Below are 13,108 nucleotides of genomic sequence, written 5' to 3'. Positions count from 1 at the left end.
TGTGTGTGTGTGTGTGTGTGTGTGTGTGTGTGTGTGTGTGTGTGTGTGTGTGTGTATGTATGGTCTGGTCTGCACATGCTTCATTTAGACATCAAAGAGCCCTGCTGATGATTTTGCCTTACAATCCTCCCTCTCCTCCATCTGTACAAACAAACCCCGACGGCTTGGCCCAGCCCGAGACGTGTCAGGTGATCACGCACGTGAGCAACGGGAATCAATACGCCTCCCACATTTATAAGGCTAAAAACCCTTTTAGCATCTCTTTTATGTAGTTTCTGAAGCACGTTCTGATTTTCAAGGGATTTAGAGGTGCTTTTTAAGAGCCGGTCTGAGTCTCGTCAAATTAAAACCGTCTCTGAGAAGAATTCTCAGCCTTTTTATCTATCAAATACAAACATTTACGATATGCAAGGCAAATGGTACAGCATAAAACTCAAACCCTTAGTGGTTTATTGTATTGCTTTTTTCTTCTTTTCTTCCACGCAACAGTCTATAAGACAAATCAGTAAGTCCTGATTAAAAAGGTTTATATTTGTGAAAACCTTCAGAGATTGCTGCCCCTCCCAACACAAACACATACAATGAGAAACATACAATGTTTTTTTATGCCGTTAATGGATTTGAGTGACCCTGTCATTGTTTTTTTGTTTGTTTGTTTCTAATATATATATATATATATATATATATATATATATATATAGATTTTCCGATTTTGGCTCTCATTCTTAAACACAAATGCATTTGGCGGATGCTTTGATCGAAAGAAACTTTGCAATAAAGGTATGCATGTTATCTGTTCAGGCATTACTGGGAATCAAACCCAGCAGGCTTTTGTGCCTGACTAATCACAATAATGTGATGTTTATTGAGAAGAAAAGATATCCCAATACTGAAACCTGAGGTACACCGGTGGTTAGCTGGTTTCACTGGAGTGACTAGCTGTGTACAATATGTAGTGTTGAAGACTGTGCTGCTGCTCTTGCAAATATTTCGTTTGGAATGTTCCAACTGTTTTCAGAAATCACAGAGTTTAGAACAGAGTTAAACAAAAAGTTATAAAATAAACATTTTTTAATTAATATCATTCAGTGGCCCTAAAATACTTTTTTTTCTTCTGATCTTATGTGTGTAAAAGCCCTTTTTGTTTGAACTTTCATTATGAAACCATGTTTAAAGTCTAGAGTTTGCTTGCTTGTCCAGCTCCTTTATGATTTTCAGGCTCTTTATTTATTTATTTATTGTCCTCTGTGATAGACAAATGACTGACCAGCCAATATACTGCACAAAAGAACTTTGTTGATGCAGTCATATTTTAACAAATTACAGTTTCTTGTCTTATGATACTGCATCGATATCCTGAAACTGGCATTTCTCAGTGCTGTCAAATCTACTTCTACATGCAAACTATAACTGAGAGATTGAAACATTTACATTCTGTGTACATTCTGAGTGTCTCTCTTAAAGGTGACATATCATGAAAATCTGACCTTTAAGGGCCGTACACACCGGGACGAATATCGGCGCGCGTTATTCGCCAGCGTTTTTCAACGCGTTTTTGTTGTTCACACCCAAGCGATTTTCGCTGACGATGAGCCGAGAGTGAACATGCAAATTCATTCCCTGACATTAGATGGCGCTTAATGTAAAACAGAAATACTAGAAATACTAGTTCTCTTTTATCAAGATTTTTGTAATCGCTGTCGCGTTTGTCATATAGTTCTTTGTGTTCCGACACCAACGAGACCATTCATCTTGCCTTGCATCTTCGACTTATTTCTTCCCGGCAGTGTAGACGCTACTTGGCGTATATCTTCTTCGCCGTTACGTATGTGTGCTCAGCAAGACAGTTTTGTGTTTGAGCGCCCCCAAGTTGTGTTTTACTGTAACTTCAGAAGCTCCAGACACGTGTGCAAAAGCGCCATTCTCATTGGTCGTATAGTTTTTGACGTGGCGCGTCAAACCAAAAAAAAACGAACCCGAGGCGTTTTTTTTTTAAAAATGACGCTTTTACGCGTGGCGTTTTTCGCGTCGGTGTGCACACGCACATTGGCGCCCTTTGTTTAGTCACGAGGCGTTAAACGTCGTCGAATATCGCGCGCGAAATTCGTCCCGGTGTGAACAGGCCTTTACATGTTTTAAGTGCTATAATCAGGTCCCCGGTGCATCTACCAACCAACAAAAAAAAAACAAACGCGTCTGATTTCGCTCCCCTAGTGACGTTGCTTTCTGCAAGCGTCTGAAAAAATGAGCGCTTCTGATTTCACTCCCTTGGTGACGTGGCAAAGGGATCTCATTATGATATTACCACCCCTTAATATGTACGTTTACATGCACAGCACCGTCATTTTGATTTTGCAAGTAACAACGGTGGACCAGCTCTAATGCCATGGCGAAAGTTTGAGCAAAACATGCTAACTGTTTTTCCTATGGCTGCACTGACAAGCACAGGACACTGTTTAGAGTCCCAGCCTCAGAGGAGACAAGAGAGCAGTGGATTTATTGATTTATTTACTGTATATAGCTGCTGCCACACTGATCTAAAATAAACATGCAATTTATTTCCCAGCCATTTTACCATCACAGACATATAACTGACTGTTTTTGTAACTCATGTGTGTTTTTAATGTAAACGTGTCAGTGAATGAGAACTTAGTTTAGTACTCACATGCTGTGACAGCCGCTTTCTGTCCATGTGCTTCAGATGTGTGCGCTCAGAAAAACATATATATATAATTCATATGGTTTAAAACGCTTGATTTGAGTGTGATAAACATAATAATCAGAACCAAAACAGATGTTTTTAGCAGGTAGAAGCTGTAAGCTGTTATGGAAAAGGGGGTGGGGAGCAGCAACTCATTTGCATTTAAAGACACAGGCCCGAAAAACAGCGTGTGTCTGCTTCCAATCAAAATAGGCATTTTCAAAATTATATAATAAATGGTCTGTGGAGTATTTTAAGCTAGACTTCACAGACACATTCTGGGGACACCAGAGACTTATATTACATATTGTATAAAGGGGCATAATATGTCTCCTTTAACTCAAATGCATGCAATATACAGTATTTACGTAAGCATAGACATCTGTTTCTATGCTTGAATAATGTAACAGAATGATTTAATTTTTTTTCAACTGCTTAAATGCAAAATCTTTACTTGTCACACAGTTTCTGAAAGCTGACACTCAAACACCAGAAGCACACACCAAATTTGCAAAACCATACACACACAATTCTCTATATAACACACAAAAATCTAACAGGAATTAATATTACGGCAAAGGTGTTTGCAAATGTTTCCTTTTGAGATGTGATCGTGATATTTCAAATGCAGTGCTTCATTTTGCAAGAGATGCATGGCGTTTTGCATTTTGTGTGTGCAATTCTTGGAGACAAAGTTTGAAAATGTAAGCAGTTGAAAAAAACTACTGTAATGAAAGTTCTATTAAATTCATACTACATTTTAATAATCTGGCCAGTTCAATAAACATTTGTGTCTAACAGTTTTCAAAGAAAAAAAAAAACTTACATTTTATTGTGATTTTTTGGAGAGGGTAGAGGGCTAAGCCGCTGGTTTTGTCTAGGGTGGCATTCTCTGCTCCAGCGGTGTGCTACTCAGGCACTAGGCAGAATCAAGAGCATTTAGATGGCTTTTGGCTGCCCGTGTGCTGCTGGTCTATCAGAGCAAGAGCGGCAGCCCTGAGGGAGCGCTCGGGATCAAATGCTGCTGATCAAGACAAAGGGGGAGGATCAGCCACTAACCCTCATATGTGTGTGTGTGTGGTAGTGGGACTTACATATGTCTAATGGCTCAAGGTCAGACTACTTAAACTCTGTGTTAGAAGAGTAACTGAAAGGTCTCTCTCTCTCTCTCTCTCTCTCTCTCTCTCTCTCTCTCAGTTGTTTAAACAGCATTCACTTGACTTAAAGTTACAATTGCACATTCTCACATTTCAGGTCTTATTAAGCAACTAAATTAAGTGTGATATAAGAGGATGTTCAACAAGGAAAAAGTGTAAAGTGGGATTTAATTTTATCCAATGAGAATTGATTGGATGGTAAAAAGTGGAAAGTTTAAAGGGAATGAGCAACAAAAATAATTTTAAAGGAGGAGCAATTTATTACATTATTAAGTGACGTGACACACAGCCAAGTATGTTGACCCATACTCAGAATTTGTGCTCTGTATTTTACCCATCCAAAGTGCACACACACAGCAGTGAACACACACGCACACACGCACACACACACACACACACACACACACACACAGACACACACACACACACACACACAACGCACAAAAAAAAAACACACACACACACACACACACACACACACACACACACACACACACCGTGAATACACACCCGGAGCAGTGGGCAGCCATTTATAGACCGGCGCCTGGGGAGCAGTTGGGGGTTCGGTGTCTTGCTCAAGGGCACCTCAGTCGTGGTATTGCCGGCCCGAGACTTGAACCCACAATCTTAGGGTTAGGAGTCAAACTCTCTAACCAATAGGCCATGATTAATGATCAATGATTGCAAACTTTTTTGTCTTTACAATAATAACTTTCTTTTATGTATTTAGCAGATGTTTTTATCTAAAGTGAAATTGCATTGAAGGATTATATTTTAATTAGTTCATGCAAATTTGCACAAATGCATTGTTAATTCACTCAGTAAAAGCCAATTTTGATTTATGTTGAATTTAATCTTAGACTTTTAGTGAACTAATTACTTTATTAAATAACTATTAAATTATTCATTATGAATATACTTTTTTTTCATAGATTTTTCCTTGTATTATTTTGCTGGGAGGGAATATTCTTCTGTATATGCTTAGTATCTGGATGAAATTACTGGTTTTCTGTCAGAACAAATTTGCTCATAAATGTGCTTTTCCGATTTTTCATCTCTTATTTTTGTCTTAAACAGTTATACTCTCTGTTTGATCTCTGATCATTGGGTAAATATAGAGTTTCTGTCCAAACCAGTTTTGATTTACAATCGTGAAATGACTTGCAGAGCAGTTCAGTTATGCAGGAAGCTTGTAGGTCTTTAAGCATGGGAGATGGGAAAAGTCAACTTTTGCGCAAAGAAAATTTGAATTTAAAGTTGAAAGCGACTGCAGCGTGTGACACTGGGTGCTCTTGACCCATTTGGAGAACTTGTGCACCAGAACTGTGCAGTCATTACAAGTGCATCAATGTACAGCAGGAGAGCACATCACCCGCTCTTTAAACGCTTTTGAAGCAGCAGAAAGTCAAATCTATGCAAAGTAGAATTACACCCAGCCAGAGAAAGCCTGAACCTCAACGCTTTGAAGTGTGAGAAGGATAGAGATGTTCTGCGGTCTGTTCAAAGCCATCACGCCATTCTGTTCCGGAGCGTTCTGCAGAACGACTGCATCACTGAACTCTGTTTTAGAGAAGATTTACGGAGGATCTGGAAACATGATGAGCAGAGAAGCTCTGATTCGTCTGAAATGAAGGCGAGATGAAACAGGCCCAGATATTAAATATACATGTCTGTGTAGAAAGGTGTCCTGGATTTCTGCTCATTTTGTCGTGTTTGTAGATCTGAAAGGTTACGAGTGAACATGAGGAAGCAAGACTCTCTCTCTTTCTCCTCTTTCTGACATGCTGTTTGATCTCTGATAATTGTGAACCGACAGAATTTTGGTGGATCAGATGGTCGGGACTCGTGTATGATTGAGAAAAGTACACACTACATATTTAAACGATAGCAGGAATTATTTGAAAACCATTTCACAGCTTTAAAAAAAAAGGGGAAAAAAAGAAGCACAAATGTTTTTAACGTTGATAATAAGAAATGTTTCTTGAGCAGCATATTAGAATGATTTCTGAAAGATCATGTGACACTGAAGACTGGAGTTAATGATGCTGAAAATTCAGCTACGCATCACAGCAAGAAATCACATTTTAAACATAAATTCACATAGAAAGCAGTTATTTTAAATTGAATTCATATTTAATAATACTTATGATTTTACTGTATTTTGATAAAATAAATGCAGCCTTAGTGAACATAATAGTTTTTTTTTTTTATGTCACTGAATGATGAATAGTGTTTTGAACAAAAACATTGGGTTACAGTTTATTTTAAGTATTGGTTTTGTTGTTACAGTGTAATATAATACTCTGTGATATTAATTTACTGCATGTACTTACTATGCGACTATGGTTAGGGTTTGGTTTAGGATTGGTTGCTTGTAATAACTGTTATTACTAAGTAAGTACATGGAATCTGATGTCTTGATGTCTTCAATATGAAACAGACATGAATCACACCTTAAATCATGTGGCTTGTTATGGAGGGGTGTACCATTACTTTTGGGTAGCCCTTTATTTTACAGCCTTTTTCTCCATGTACTTACTTATTATAGTAATTACAAGAACAGGGTAAGAACTAGGTACTAACCCTGAACCTCTGCCTAAACCTAACCTTAACCCATTTAGTTACCTTATATTACCCAGCACTTTCATAGGTATGTACACTGTAAGTGCACACACTGTAAAACAAAGTGAAACCCTTTATTTAGCCTGGGGAACAATAAAATGGATGAAAAATACCACTTGATTGACCAGTAAGAAACCACCTAATTACCATAATTAGCACTTTTTCAACTTTTTCGAGGGCGAACAGCACTCACATTTTCTTCACAAAATGTAAAAATCTCGCAGTGCACTATTGTTCAGTCTGATGTATTTATGTTGCAGCTGTCAGCTTTATTTGTGCTGCTCTGCTTATACAATTCCTGCAGGGCAACACAATGGGAGACGTGTCACTGATCCGTCCTGCGCATGTGTGTGTGTGTGTGTGTGTCCCGCAGGTCCAATGGTGAAGCTACATCACCGTTCCCCTCGGCGAAGAGGACAGCAGCCCAAGCTCCTGAACAGCCCGGAAGACAGTCTTTATTACAACCATCTCAATGTGAGTTCAAAGCCTTTCATGGAAGCCTTTGTCTAACTTTGTTTCCAGATGATAATACAATTAAAGCTACCTGTGCCAGACCCCCGAGCCCCCACCCCCACGCCGCTCTGTTGTCTCCACCATGTGCTTTGGCGCTTTATCTGTTGCTTTCATGTGAGGATGTCTCCCTTCACGGTGAATAATTGATGTGGTTTATCAAAGCCGAGCAAGATGCCTGCCTCATCAGCCTCAGCCGCGCGCGCTTTGATCAAGAAAAATTATGCTGTGACTTCTGATATTATCAGCATCTGCACACATTCAACACAAAATCACTTTGAATTAAAAATTAATGATTCTCTCGCGCATGTTCGTTGCTTCGCGCTTGTCTTTTCTGAAGCTTTTCTAACTCTGTGCATGTGTGTGTTTGCGTGCGCTGGTTCTGTGTCCTCTCTGCAGAGAAGTCTGGATTATCAGGGGAGCAAGAGGAAACCCAGAAAACTGGGGTAAATAACAGCTTTCCTTCTTCGTATCTAAACACCCCACCAGCTCAGGAGGGGAGCCGAGAAGACCACAGCTCTGTTTGCTTCTCATGCAAATGCGCAGCTGAAAATACGAGCTATTTAAGATGCGCCCTTTTTCCCCTATTATTTTTGGGAGGAGAGAAGACGTGATATAAGAATGCATGTATTAATTGTGAGATATGTGACCTCACAGTCTGTGAAGTTAAGCCTGGTTCCTCTAATACCTCGAGCAGGCTGTATATCAGCGCTCTTTATGAAAGGATTAACTGTTTCTTGCTTTTTCTTTTATTTATTTATTATTTTTAACCCCTGTGAAAAGTAAGGCAGCTTTCTTGCCTGTTTAGTTTTAACCTCTTAGTTTCATTTTAGCCTCTTAGGTTATTTGTTTTGCTTTTTTAACACTGTTAAAATGAAAACACTATTTTATTAGTTTAACGCCTATAATTTGCAGCACTGAGGTTGCTTCACCACAGAGATGTTTCAGGAACAAATGCAACTCAAAAGAGACAGAGAAACACAAATTAAGTGTCAGGGAAATGGAAATGGTATTGTGAAAAAAGTAGAGTGGATAGAGAAGATGCTGTGGAGACTCAATGGGAGTGAGTTTTAGTATTTCAGAGTGATACTAAATGATCTTCCTCCCACAAAGGGAAAGTCTTGATGTTTTGACTCTGAGGAGCTCAGAGAATATGTGAGGCTGAAGTAAGTAGTTGAGATAGTGGAAAGGTCATTACAGTATCTTGTAATAGAAACAAGAAGAGACATGCAGCCAATTAAATTTAGAATGTAATTAGGGAAAATTGCATGTTCTGCTATTTTTCAAGTACTTTAAATGATATTTTTAATAGTATTTTGCAAATTTTTCTATCATTATTATGCAATATGCATGCCGTTTTTATGAGCTCATATAAATTGAGAGATTATATTTAAATGTTTGTATTTAATTAATGTAATGAATTAATTTGCCACACTATAGGACAATTTCATTGGACTACTGAAGACAAAACTCAAAGTATACTTTGTTTTGCCTCAAGGGGAAATTTATGAAAAAAAGTAATAATAATAATATGTGTGAAAATAAACAAGTAAAAAAACTATTCAATTAAGTTGAAGTCCTTTTAAAAACCTGTACTGATACAGGCACAAATTAATTATTAAACTGTTTCATTTATAACATGGAGCTCTGTATCTCAGAAGGAAGCAGTTACTGTGAGTACAAATGAATTTTCTTCATCTGGGGAAGTATGCAGTGCTCATAAAAACTGAAGATTATGGTGCTTTTTCCTCTGCATTATTCGTATTGCTGTCTATACCTATGCATCACCTTCACACTAAGATTTCCAAAGCACACAGTTATAACATAGCTAGCATGCTTTTTAAAACAATGTTTTACGCAATTGTCTTGTTAACCCAATAAAAACAATCTGCATAAAAGTACAACCTTTGATGTGTGTTTAAAAAAACATGGAAAGAGTTGAAAGAAATTATGAGACACAGCACCTACAATAAGCCCTCTTCCTGATGTTATGGGATGCAATAATTAAAAAATAAAAATAATATATATATATATATATATATATATATATATATATATATATATATATACATGTCCACATTATGCTTACTTCAAGCAACTACTTGAAAAACCACTTTAAAAACCCTAATATATTCAAGTTAATTCAGTTGCATTATTATTATTTTTATTTATTCTTATTTATTTATTTATTTATTGATGGATAGATCCAGTTAATTTAGATTCTGTATTACATGAAGCATATATTTAGGTTACCAAACCTATATTTATACAAGTTATGCCCTCTTTGCCTTAATGTATCAGTGACCCTCTTATATTTCTCTCTCATTTTTCAGGCAACTCAAGCTTCTGGATGGATGGGATGAATATTATCAGTTACTGTCCGCTATAGAGGCCATCCCTGAGGAGGAAGTTTTATCTGGCTCCTCCCCAAACCCAAAGACTGCCACGCCCACGGCCCCTCCCATTATCTAATCCAGATAATCATAGCTCCGCCCCCCACAGTCAGTGAGAGACCACTGTGTCTGTACACAGTTAAACACACACTACCAGCTATCACCGTTACCAACAGTGACCAACTTATCCACTTAGATAGATACATATTACAACATGGTTATAAGTATTTAAAGGCACACTTCATCCAAAAATTAAAGTACTGTCATCATTTAGTCTCCCTAACTTTTGATTACAAACCTGTGTGACTTACTTTGTTCTCTGAAACATATAAAATATATTTTAATAAGTCTAGATTTATAAATTAAATGATTTGTTTGTTTATCCTTACATTGTCAATAATCGACAAAGCTGTTTGATTACCAAAATATAGAAATTCATACAGGTTATGAATGACATGAAATGATAATGAAATAAATGATGACAGAATTTTCTTTTTCTTTTTTTACACTTGAACATTTAAAATAATTTACTATAGATGTGATATCAAATGACACACTACAGTTTAAATTATAATCAAGTCCTATAATCAACTTCTTTAAAGCATGACAAAGGCTTATTAATTATTATTATTTTATTTCTTAATGTAATTTAAATACTTTTCATTTGATGTTATTACAAAGTGCACTTCTTAAAATTGATTTAAGTATAAGAAACATAGTCGTGGAAGTGTGCTTTCTGTTTAGGTACACTCAAATGAACATTTATTTCATAATATTATCCGCTAGTTTTTACAAATTAATGTTTAATATTTGAATTAAAAGTGCACATTCAGTACATTTAAACACACTTCTTTTTCACAAGGTTATGCTACTCATATAAATGTCGCAACCTTATTATTTAAATATAATAACCTTATATTGAACACAGACAAGACCTTCGATTTGTCCTGCACCAACATCCTGTTACATAGAAAATATGCCAACAGGAAATAAAATGTATCAAACAATTAATAGTGTATTTAAGGGGTGTTGAAGTGTGGTTAAATCACGCCCTGCCTCAAGTAACTTATTGCTTGTATAAAAGGAGCAAAAGCAATAGGATAACATTTTTTTTTTTATAATATGCAAACGCATTCTTGCACCAATTAATATAATTAGTGTAGAGAATTAATATATAATTAATAATTATAGAATAATATACAAGTTTATATATGGTCCCAGGTAGACCTGTGTGTTATAAAATGAACAGTGCCTTTCCATAATGTTTGAATGGTCAATCCAGCATTCCAGTCATGAATATAACGCGTCAGAACAAGACTGCATCTCATTGCTAGTTTTACTTGATCTTAGTGCTGCGTTCGACACCATACTGTAGATCATGACATACTCATAGTGTTAAGGAGATCTAACCAATCAGGGACCACTTTATGGATGACGTTGGAAAAGGACGATAGGTGGCGAGCTAGAAACTTCCCGACCTCTCCTGTCAGTGAGCGGAGTAAGAGAATGAATGCGTGTTCCTGAGTTCCTGATATTAATCTTTGAAGTTTGCCTAATTTGTGTGCGTTTATGCAAAAATATCACACATTTACAACAATAAAGTCAGAATGGTCTGAATCCTGTGCCGTGTTTTTATTGACACCCTGAGGCGAGCACAATCTCCTGATCAGCACAATAGTTCAAACTTCCCTACAATGTGGTCCTTCGAGCCGGATGTGTGCTTACCATAGAGACAGGATGTCAGAGCAACCTTCCTTTAATAGTGTGCGCCCACGACGCAGAACCCAGCCTCCAGCCTATCTCAGGGACTATGAGTTCACAACCTTACATCACTGAAGCAGTAGCTGGAGCCATGAGTACTCCGGATTCCTGTGTTGATGGACAGTGGTCTACCACACTGCACTATGAAAGTGATGCAGAGGAGGAGCATTTGCTACAAGAGGATGAGTCTTCATTCATATCGTTTAGACACAGGTTGGAGGTTCAAGACCTGAAAAGGGAGAATATGCAGCTACGTGAAGCTCAGATGGTTTCTTAAAGAGGAAATTCGGCAGTTACAGACCCTCCACAAAGATATATGCAGAATTTGAGGCTGCAGCAGCAGTCAGCCTTACCAGCACCTCAACCGCAGCAAACCAGTGTAATTCCAGTGCCATTCCCTAGAACCATTTATAGACAACCTGAGGTAACAGCACCAAGTCCAGTGCCCTACATTCCACAACCTACTCCACGCAGACCCCAAGCACCACTTAGGGAGAGTTCATTTAAGCCAGGTGCAGACACATATGCCTACAAGTCCAGACCACAGCCTGCTACTGCCCATAATCTGCCATATTCTTCTCCCACGGGGCGGCCTCAGAGCACTGTATGTCTGCACTTACTGACAGATTTGGAAGACCTCACCAGTTAGCCTTAACTAAAATAGCAGCGGTCATGGATGCCCCTGATGTTCAGCCTGGAGATTTGGCCAGTTTTGATAGGTTTGCCCTTCAAATCCAAGCTCTTGTTGGTCTCCTGAAGACATTAGGTCCTGAAGGTAATGTGGAATTACAATGTGGTTCACATGTAGCCCGCCTGCTTACTAAACTTCCCCCAGATTTACGTGCCTCCTTCAGACGACACATGCCCTATCAGTCTGGTGCAGTCTATACTCTACTGGATTTAGCAGAGTGGCTCAAGTTTGAATCCTGGTGCCAATATTGTGATGACCTATATCAAAGAAAGGATCAGAGACATAGAATAGTGCAAACAAAATCAAGCTCAGTAGTAAAGCCTAGACTTGCCACTGTTCTTCATGGAGCTGATCAAACCCCTAACACAGCTACACAGGTACTGTCACCCTCGAAGCAGTCCAACCCAGGCTAGAGGCTTGAACAGAGTAGGGTGTTGTGCCCATATTGTGACAGTACAGAACACTTCCTAAGCCAGTGCACCACCTTCCAGAAATTCAGTAAAGAAGAGATGATTAAATGGATCAAAGACAACAACCGTTGCTGGAAATGTGGGCAGTCACACTTAGCGAAAAATTGCACCCTGAAAAAGCCCTGTCGCTTATGTAATGGGAAACACCTTCAAATCCTACATGAGGTGAACAACCGATCACAGACAGAGGGCACCTGCTTGGTGAGCTCCACAAATAAAACCCTGTACCTAGACAGGCCTGAAGGTTCCAAGCATGTTCTTCTGAAAGTGATTCCTGTTGTGCTACAACACAAGAATAAAACCCTAAACACCTACGCAGTGCTCGATGATGGATCCAAAAGAACCATGCTACTCCCAGCAGCAGTTCAGAAACTAGGACTTAAGGGACAGACAGAGGACCTAGCATTAAGAACAATTCGACAAGATGTCAAGAAACTCATTGGAGCCTCAGTTTCTTTTAGGGTGCGCTCAATATCACAGCCTCAACGGAGCTACCAAATCCAGAACGCCTTTACCTCTGAGCACTTAAGTCTGGCTGAGCACTCCTACCCCATCTCAATGCTCCAGCAGAAATATCAACACCTGAAAAGGATTCCATTGCAGCCCATCCACAGAGCATGTCCCCTTCTTCTAATAGGAGCAGATCATCCCCACCCGATTACACCCATTGAGCCTGTACTTCTCGGGCCCCCTGGAGGTCCAGCAGCAATCAGAACCAGACTAGGTTGGACATTACAAGGCCCAACACGCTTTCTAGAGCAACAGCTCCCACCTCAGCAATGTTTACATATCTCTGTCAACCC

General features: G+C 38.6%; 1 pseudogene; it reads left to right on the top strand.

Annotated features, from left to right (window-relative positions):
* The window catches only part of LOC109052991, a 118,252-nt pseudogene extending 108,472 nt beyond the window's left edge, over positions 1–9,780 (top strand).
* The last annotated feature ends 3,328 nt before the right edge of the window (positions 9,781–13,108 follow it).

This window comes from Cyprinus carpio, chromosome B9 (assembly GCF_018340385.1).
Source record: "Cyprinus carpio isolate SPL01 chromosome B9, ASM1834038v1, whole genome shotgun sequence".
In the NCBI taxonomy this organism is placed as follows: domain Eukaryota; kingdom Metazoa; phylum Chordata; class Actinopteri; order Cypriniformes; family Cyprinidae; genus Cyprinus; species Cyprinus carpio.
This window is presented reverse-complemented; position numbering and strand designations above follow the sequence as displayed.